General features: G+C 40.4%; 1 pseudogene; it reads left to right on the top strand.

Moving 5' to 3' along the window:
* Window positions 1-4,176: 4,176 nt before the first annotated feature.
* LOC139194958 (uncharacterized) lies at window positions 4,177-7,954 on the top strand (annotated as a pseudogene).
* Window positions 7,955-8,261: the final 307 nt, after the last annotated feature.

Genomic DNA, 8,261 nt, shown 5'->3' with positions numbered 1-8,261 from the left:
AACGTAATGGATCGTACACCGAATAAGGATGTTGGTGAAGAAATTAAATGAAATGGAAAAGCAATTAAATGGTTTAATTGAAGAATGGTCAAGATTAATTAATTAGTTAATTAATTATACGAAATGTTCTTATTGGGCTTATATGTTGGTTTTGGGTTTCGGGGCCCAAAAGCGTTTTGGTCCACAAGGCCCATTATGTTTAAGTTGTATGACAACTAAAACAAAATGGGCAAATTAGCCCAATAACAAGGTAAGGCCGGCCATAGGGTGAGGGGTTGCAAATTTGGATTAATTACAAGTTTGCCACTCACATGTGATGAAGTATAAATTCAACTTTATAGCTTTATTTTCATTAAGGGTTTTTCTTGGTGAAATGAGGTGAAACACTTTCTCTCATTTTCTCTTAAGAGGCCGGCCACTCAGAGGAGTTTTAGCTAGCAATCTATTCTTCTCTAAGTTATCCATTTCATCTTCACAATCACATCCTTGGTGAAGAGACTTAGAGACATCAAACTTTTGGTGTTTTTGGAGAACAAATCCTCAAATCCTCAAATAAGCAAATGAGCACTAAAAGGAGGAAAATCACAAGGAAGATCCAAGGAGCAAGGAGGTGACTTGAAGGCCCTCCACTTGGGTGAATCCCTTGTGTAAACAAGGATGAGCTTCAAGGGTAAAGAAACTCTAAATCTTACCTTCTCTTTAAATGTTGTTAAAGAGTTTATTGGTTCACCATATACTAGGCTTTGAAAGTCATGGGTTTTATGAATTGTTTTTTAATGCATGCCTACTTTAATGTGTTAATAGTTTGCTTATGTATTCAAATGTTCTAACTTGTTCTTAGCTAGGACAAAAAATTTCCTTCAATGGGTGTAGTGGGTGAATGTTTGGTAATGAGTGGATGTAATGGGTGTAGTGGGTGAGTGTTGTGGTAATGAGTGGATGTAATGTGTATAGTGGGTGAGTGTTTGGTAATGAGTGCATGTAATGGGTGTAGTGGGTGAGTGTTGTGGTAATGAGTGGATGTAATGGGTGTAGTGGGTGAGTTTTTGGTAATGAGTGGATGTAATGGGTGTAGTGGATGGATGTTTGGTAATGAGTGGATGTAATAGGTGTAGTGGATGGATGTTTATAGTTGTAGGTCAACACACTTGCACACATATATGCTGATTACTAGCCTTCAAATCTTCAAAAACGTCCATCCTCATGTCTCCATGCTTGCACTATCCAATCTTGGCCCAAAAATGCTCCAAAATGCTCCACATAGCACTTTGTTGCTAACTTTGTTATTTGAACCTACAAACACACGAAAATAGCTTAAAGTACTAAAATAACTAGAATTAAACTACGTAAATGCCAAGAAACAAGCTAACTAAGTTGCATAAATATGCTTCTATCAAATTCCCCCGCACTTAGCTTTTGCTAGTCCTCGAGCAAAACAAAAGAAACAAAACGAAACAAAACAAACAAAACACAACCTAACCTTCCAACATTTGCCTCAGGGATTTTTAATTAAACATGACATGTTAAAAATCATCATTCCCACAGATTTTGATCATCCTTACACTTGAGCACATACTTAATCACAGTCACCACTTATTAGTTTACAATTAACCAATTAAAACGATGTTTTGAATGTAGTAACATGCCTTGGAGAGTTCGCTCAATTCCTTACAAGTTACTCTCTATTTTTACACACATTTTCTGACTACACACCCTACACTAGTATATGTGAGAAGATTGATGTAAATACGAAAGATTAGGACTCATATATGTTATAACAAAGAAAGCAATTTTCTGGAGTTATTAAGCATGTTTAGATATGATCTCATGAATGGAATGCTACTACTTAGATGCGAGAACCAGTGACACCATATGCTCATACCAATTTCGAACTCCACAAATTGAAACACACAACACTCAAGATTGAAGTCAAGGGTTGTTGATGTGAAAATTATGTTGACACACAAATTAACCCTCTTTTTATCGATTGTAGTAAGTATGTAAGTAGGGATCGTTCTAGGCCGGGGATTAGGAGGGATTGCTAAATCACTTGAAAACTGACTCAAATACGTAAAAACAAGTTTAAAACACTAAACTAGACTCAAAGAATGCAAAACTAAACTTTAAAACACCAAAACAAACAAAAAGACTCAAAACAGCAAACAAACACTCAAAACTGCCTTAAAACACTTTCTGGGCAGTTTCTGACACTCAGGAAGAATTTGGACGAAAATTGATTATAACTTGACTCAAGACACTTAAAAACACAAACTAAATTGATTTCTAACTAGTATGACTCAACAAAGAAAAGGGGGATTGATTTTGGACGAATTTAAAAACAAAACAAAACTTTGTAAACTAAAATAGATTTTAAAACGAATTTGGATGATTTGAATGGATGGAAGGCTAGCTAAGGGGTTCATCTCCACACATGTCACACTTGCATATAAAACGATTTCCAATTGCTTTTCAATAAACCATGAATTCTCAACGCCCCAAGTTAATTAGGTCCGCTTAAATTAACCCTCAGATTTTCCTTAAGTTATTGAATTGGATGAATTGCATACGACAACCCAAAGCATTCCCCACAAGTCCCCTGCCTAGAACGATCCCTACTTACATACTTACTACAATCGATAAAAAAAGGGTTAATTTGTGTGTCAACATAATTTTCACATCAAATTTTGGCGCCGTTGCCGGGGATTAGCAAAGTTGCTAATCCCTTGGATTGTTTTATTTCAATTTGTTGATTTGAGTCCAGATTTTTACTTTGTTTTTATTTTGTGTTTTAGGTACTAGTTTATGACTCGGAGCTCTCATCCGGTTCGTGAACACATCTTGGACTTTGACGACGATTTTGAACGAGAGTTGAGACGAAAGAGGAAGAATCCAGAACCTAGTGAATCAAGTTCAAATTCGGAAGCCGAAGTTGAGATTGAGGAAGAGGAACCCACGGCACAAGTGGGTGAAGTTGAGACAGCCATGGCACAAGACAATCGTACAATCAAGGAGCTCTCGGCTTCGGGATTGGACAATGCCGCACCTCTATGTATTCAATATCCGGCGGCTGCTCAAGGAAAGACCGAGGAATTCGAGCTAAAGTCAAGTTTGTTACACCATATTCCGAAGTACCATGGGTTGTCCATGGAGGATCCTAACAAGCACTTGAAAGAATTCGAGATGGTATGTTCAAGCATGACTCCAATCAATGTCGACGGGAGTATATTGAAGATGAAGGCCTTTCCCTTTTCTCTCCTGGAAAAGGCGAAAGATTGGTTATATGAATTAGCTCCCGGAACGGTCACATCTTGGGAGAGCATGAAAAGAGCTTTCTTGGAGAAGATTTTCCCAACTTCTCGAGTCATCCTCCTATGAAAAAGGATAAGTGGAATTCAACAAGAAGAAGGTGAGTCTTTTCCTACATATTACGAACGTTTTAAATCACTTGTTGCTTCTTGTCCACAGCATCAAATGAAGGAGGAGCTTCTTCTACAATGCTTCTACGAGAGACTTCTACCAATCGAACGACAAATGCTAGATGCCTCGGCGGGAGGAGCCTTGGTGGACAAGACCCCTACGGCAGCAAAGACATTGATTGCCAATCGAGCATTAAACGCTCAACAATACGAAGGTGTTGGACAAAGAGGCACCCCACGGCAACACCAAGTGAATGAGGTAAGTGCCATAACCGAACTTCAAAATCAAATGGCTAACCTTACTACTTTGCTTTCTCAGGTTGTGGAAGGGCCAAAAGTTCAAAATGTAAGTGCGTGTGGCGTATGCTCCATGCAAGGACACCCTACAGACAAATGCCCACAATTGATCGAGAACGGAGGGTGGGAGACCCTCAATGCCGTGGGCTTTGGGCAACAATACCAACAAATGAATGATCCCTTTTCTAACACCTACAATCCCTGTTGGCGTGATCATCCAAATTTCAAATGGCGAGAACCCCAACAAGGCCAACAACAAAGCACGTTTAGGCAACAACCCCCGGGTTTCTATCAAAAGCAGTTTGCACCAAATCAAACCCAAGCACAACCTGCCCAAAAATCAGGTTCTTCTATTGATAATGATCAAAATTTTAATTTACTAACTTCTATGGCGCAGGGCATGCAGACTAGGGACAAGAAGGTGGACGAATTGGAGAAGCAAGTGGGGCAAATTGCCGAGTTTATGGGACAGTTTCGAGACCAAGGAAGACTCCCTAGTTCAACCGTTGCAAATCCAAAAGGGGGATTCGAAACCGCCAAAGCAATTACATTAAGGAGTGGCAAACAAGTTGGAACCGAACCCCAAACATCCAATTTAAGTCAAAAAGAGGATGAAAAGCTACTGTTTGAGGAAGAACCCCAAACCTCAACCACGGCAAGGAAGGAGAAAACAATGTCGCAGCCTCCTATTGCACCTTTGCCGTGTCCTACACCTAAGGTAAGTCATAATTCGACTCAATCAAGTTCTATTCCACTAAACGTGCCCTTTCCTAGCAGGTTGATGCAAGCCAAGAACGACGAGGAGGAAAAAGACATTCTGGAGATGTTTAGGAAGGTGCATGTCAACATCCCACTCCTCGATGCAATAAAGCAAATCCCGAAATATGCTAAGTTCTTGAAGAAGCTTTGCACAACAAGGAATCGGATTCGGGAGAAAGAGGTGGTACACGTAAGTGAGAATGTATCTGTGTTGTTGCAAAGAAAGTTACCACCTAAATGCAAAGATCCAGGTAGTTTCACTATCCCTTGTGTTATTGGTAATACGAGGTTTGATCATGCTATGCTAGATTTAGGTGCATCAATCAACGTCATGCCATATTCTGTTTATGCATCGATGAATCTAGGCGAGCTTAAACATGATGGTGTTATTATTCAATTAGCCGATCGATCTAATGCATATCCGAAAGGAGTTTTGGAGGATGTTTTGGTGCAGGTAGACCATTTGATTTTTCCTGCAGATTTCTATGTGATTGACATGGAAGATTCGGTACACTCTCCATCATCACCACTCTTACTTGGACGTCCTTTCATGAAAACAGCTCAAACCAAGATTGACGTGGCCAAGGGAGCAATCACTATGGCGTTTGGTGGTGATATGATTAATTTCAAAGTTTCCGAATCTACTGAGAATACTAATGATGTTCGTTCTTGTTGTGCCATTGATGTAATTAAAAGTAAAAGGCATGAACGTTCAACACCAATCAAGAAGATTGCATTTCCAACGATCAATAAAGAGGGAATTGGAGTAAAACACAAGGATTACACGGCCACAACCCTCAAACCCCCAAATCTGGCCGAGAGCACCCCACATGCATTTGTTGATTGTGCTGCCGCTTCCTTGCCGAACATTGGTAAGCCACCTATTCCGATTTCGATTCCCATTTCAACTAATAGGTTGTTACCTCCGTTGGTGCAGGTACCTAATCGAATGCAATGTGGTGAAGAATGCTGAGGATGAGCTTGTGCCAACCCGTATTCAAACAGGTTGGAGAGTATGCATTGACTATAGGAAGCTCAACAACACCACAAGGAATGACCACTTTCCACTACCATTCATCGATCAAATGTTAGAAAGGTTAGCCGGTCATTCTTTTTATTGTTTTCTTGACGGTTATTCGGGATACAATCAAATTGTCATAGCTCCGGACGACCAAGAAAAGACCACCTTCACGTGCCCATTTGGTACTTTTGCTTACCGGCGCATGCCATTCGGATTATGCAATGCACCGGCCACGTTCCAACGATGTATGGTAAGTATCTTTTCCGATTTCATTGAGAAGATTATTGAAGTATTCATGGATGATTTTAGTGTCTTTGGCGATTCGTTTGATGGGTGCTTGGAAAATCTCACATTAATCTTAAAACGATGCGTTGAAACGAACCTTGTTTTAAATTGGGAAAAGTGTCACTTTATGGTAAAACAAGGCCTCGTTTTAGGGCATATCGTTTCTGAAAGGGGAATTGAAGTTGATAAATCGAAAATAGATCTTGTACGCTACTTACCCTCTCCAACTTCGGTTAGAGAGGTTCGTTCTTTTTTGGGCCATGCAGGATTCTATAGGCGATTCATCAAGGATTTTTCGAAGATTTCCACACCCCTATGCCGACTTCTCCAAAAGGATGTGACCTTCGATTTCAACGAGGAGTGTGAAAAGGCATTCAAGCACCTCAAAGAGATGCTAACTTCGGCCCCCATCATTCGGCCACCAGATTGGAGCATTCCCTTCGAGCTTATGTGCGATGCGTCCGATTATGCTCTAGGCGCTGTTTTGGGACAAAGGAAGGACAAACAGCCACACGTCATATATTATGCCTCTCAGACCTTGAACGATGCTCAGTTGAACTATTCCACAACGGAAAAAGAACTTCTCGCCGTTGTTTTTGCTTTAGATAAGTTTCGTTCGTATTTACTTGGTACTAAAGTCATAATTTACACTGATCATGCAGCGTTGAAGTACTTGTTCACAAAGAAGGTGGCTAAACCAAGGCTTATTCGATGGATGCTTCTTCTCCAAGAGTTCGATATCGAAATCCGAGACAAGAAAGGAAGTGAGAACGTTGTGGCTGACCACTTGAGCCGTTTGGTGCATGAAGAAGAGGTTGTGCCGATCCCAGAGACATTCCCAGACGAGCAATTGATGTTCATTGAGGTTAGTATGCCATGGTATGCGGATTTAGTTAATTATTTAGCATCTAAAGTCATTCCAAGTGAGTTCAATAAAAACCAACGTGATAAACTTAAGTATGATGCACGAAATTATGTGTGGGATGATCCTTATTTATGGAAATATTGCTCTGATCAAATCATTCGTAGGTGTGTGCATAATTCTGAAATTCAGTCTATTTTAAACTTTTGTCACACTTATGCATGTGGAGGTCACTTTGGCACTCAAAGGACTGCACGTAAAGTACTTGAATGTGGTTTTTATTGGCCTACTCTTTTTAAGGATGCTAGAACTTTTTGCATTGCATGTGATCGTTGTCAACGAACTGGAAATATAGGACCAAAAGACCAAATGCCGCAAAGTCCCATCTTTAATGTTGAAATTTTTTATGTGTAGGGCATAGATTTCATGGGTCCCTTTCCTTCATCTCATGGTTTTGTTTATATTCTACTTGCGGTTGATTATGTTTCGAAATCGATGGAAGCAAGAGCCACCCGTACTAATGATTCTAAAGTGGTTGCAGATTTTGTTAAGACTAACATTTTTGCAAGGTTTGGAATGCCGCGGGTACTTATAAGTGATGGGGGCTTTCATTTCTGCAATCGCACCATTGAAGCGCTACTCAAGAAATATGGTGTCACGCATAAGGTGGCAACACCTTATCATCCTCAAACAAGTGGGCAAGCGGAGGTGTCAAATAGAGAAATCAAGCAGATTTTGGAGAAGACTGTAGGGCCAAACCGGAAAGATTGGAGCTTGCGCTTGAATGATGCATTATGGGCGTATCGTACGGCCTACAAAACACCAATTGGAATGTCCCCATTTCGGCTCATTTATGGGAAACCATGCCATCTTCCAGTTGAATTGGAACACAAAGCACATTGGGCCATCAAAACCTTTAATATGGACATTGATGCCGCAGGTCTTCATAGGAAACTTCAATTGAACGAGCTTGAGGAAGTTAGGAATGAAGCTTACGAGAACTCTCGTATTTACAAGGAGAAAACGAAGGCATTCCATGACCGGATGATTCGGAGCAAGACGTTCTCTATCGGGCAGAAAGTGCTACTTTTCAATTCTCGCCTTCGGTTATTTCCAGGTAAGTTGCGTTCTAAGTGGATTGGACCTTTTATTGTTACTAATGTTTTTCCGCATGGTGCAGTTCAAATTCAAAGTCTGAAGACGCAACAAGAGTTCAAAGTCAATGGACATCGTTTGAAGCCATATTTCACACCTTTTAAGGAGGAAACCGTGGAGGAAGTCAATCTCCAACCCGTGGGCCCTATTCCAGCTTGATTGGAAGCATCGTCCGGCTGGAAGACGTTAAAGCAAGCGCTTCTTGGGAGGCAACCCATGCAAATAAAGAGGACCTAGGAAGCTCCGGCATCATAATCAGATTTGCCTTTCTAAACCCTACTCTTTATTGCTTTTACTTTGCCATATTTGTCATGTTTGCTAGTTGTGTTATTTGCTTGTTTTTGTGTGAGTCTATGTTTGAAACATTGAGGACAATGTTTGGTTCAAGTGTGGGGGGGGGTAAACAAAGTGTTTTTATGTCAAAATTCGTAGGGTTTTACCACCTAACATTTCAAAGATTGTTTTT

The sequence above is a fragment of the Malus domestica genome, chromosome 04, assembly GCF_042453785.1.
Source record: "Malus domestica chromosome 04, GDT2T_hap1".
Lineage (NCBI taxonomy): Eukaryota > Viridiplantae > Streptophyta > Magnoliopsida > Rosales > Rosaceae > Malus > Malus domestica.
This window is presented reverse-complemented; position numbering and strand designations above follow the sequence as displayed.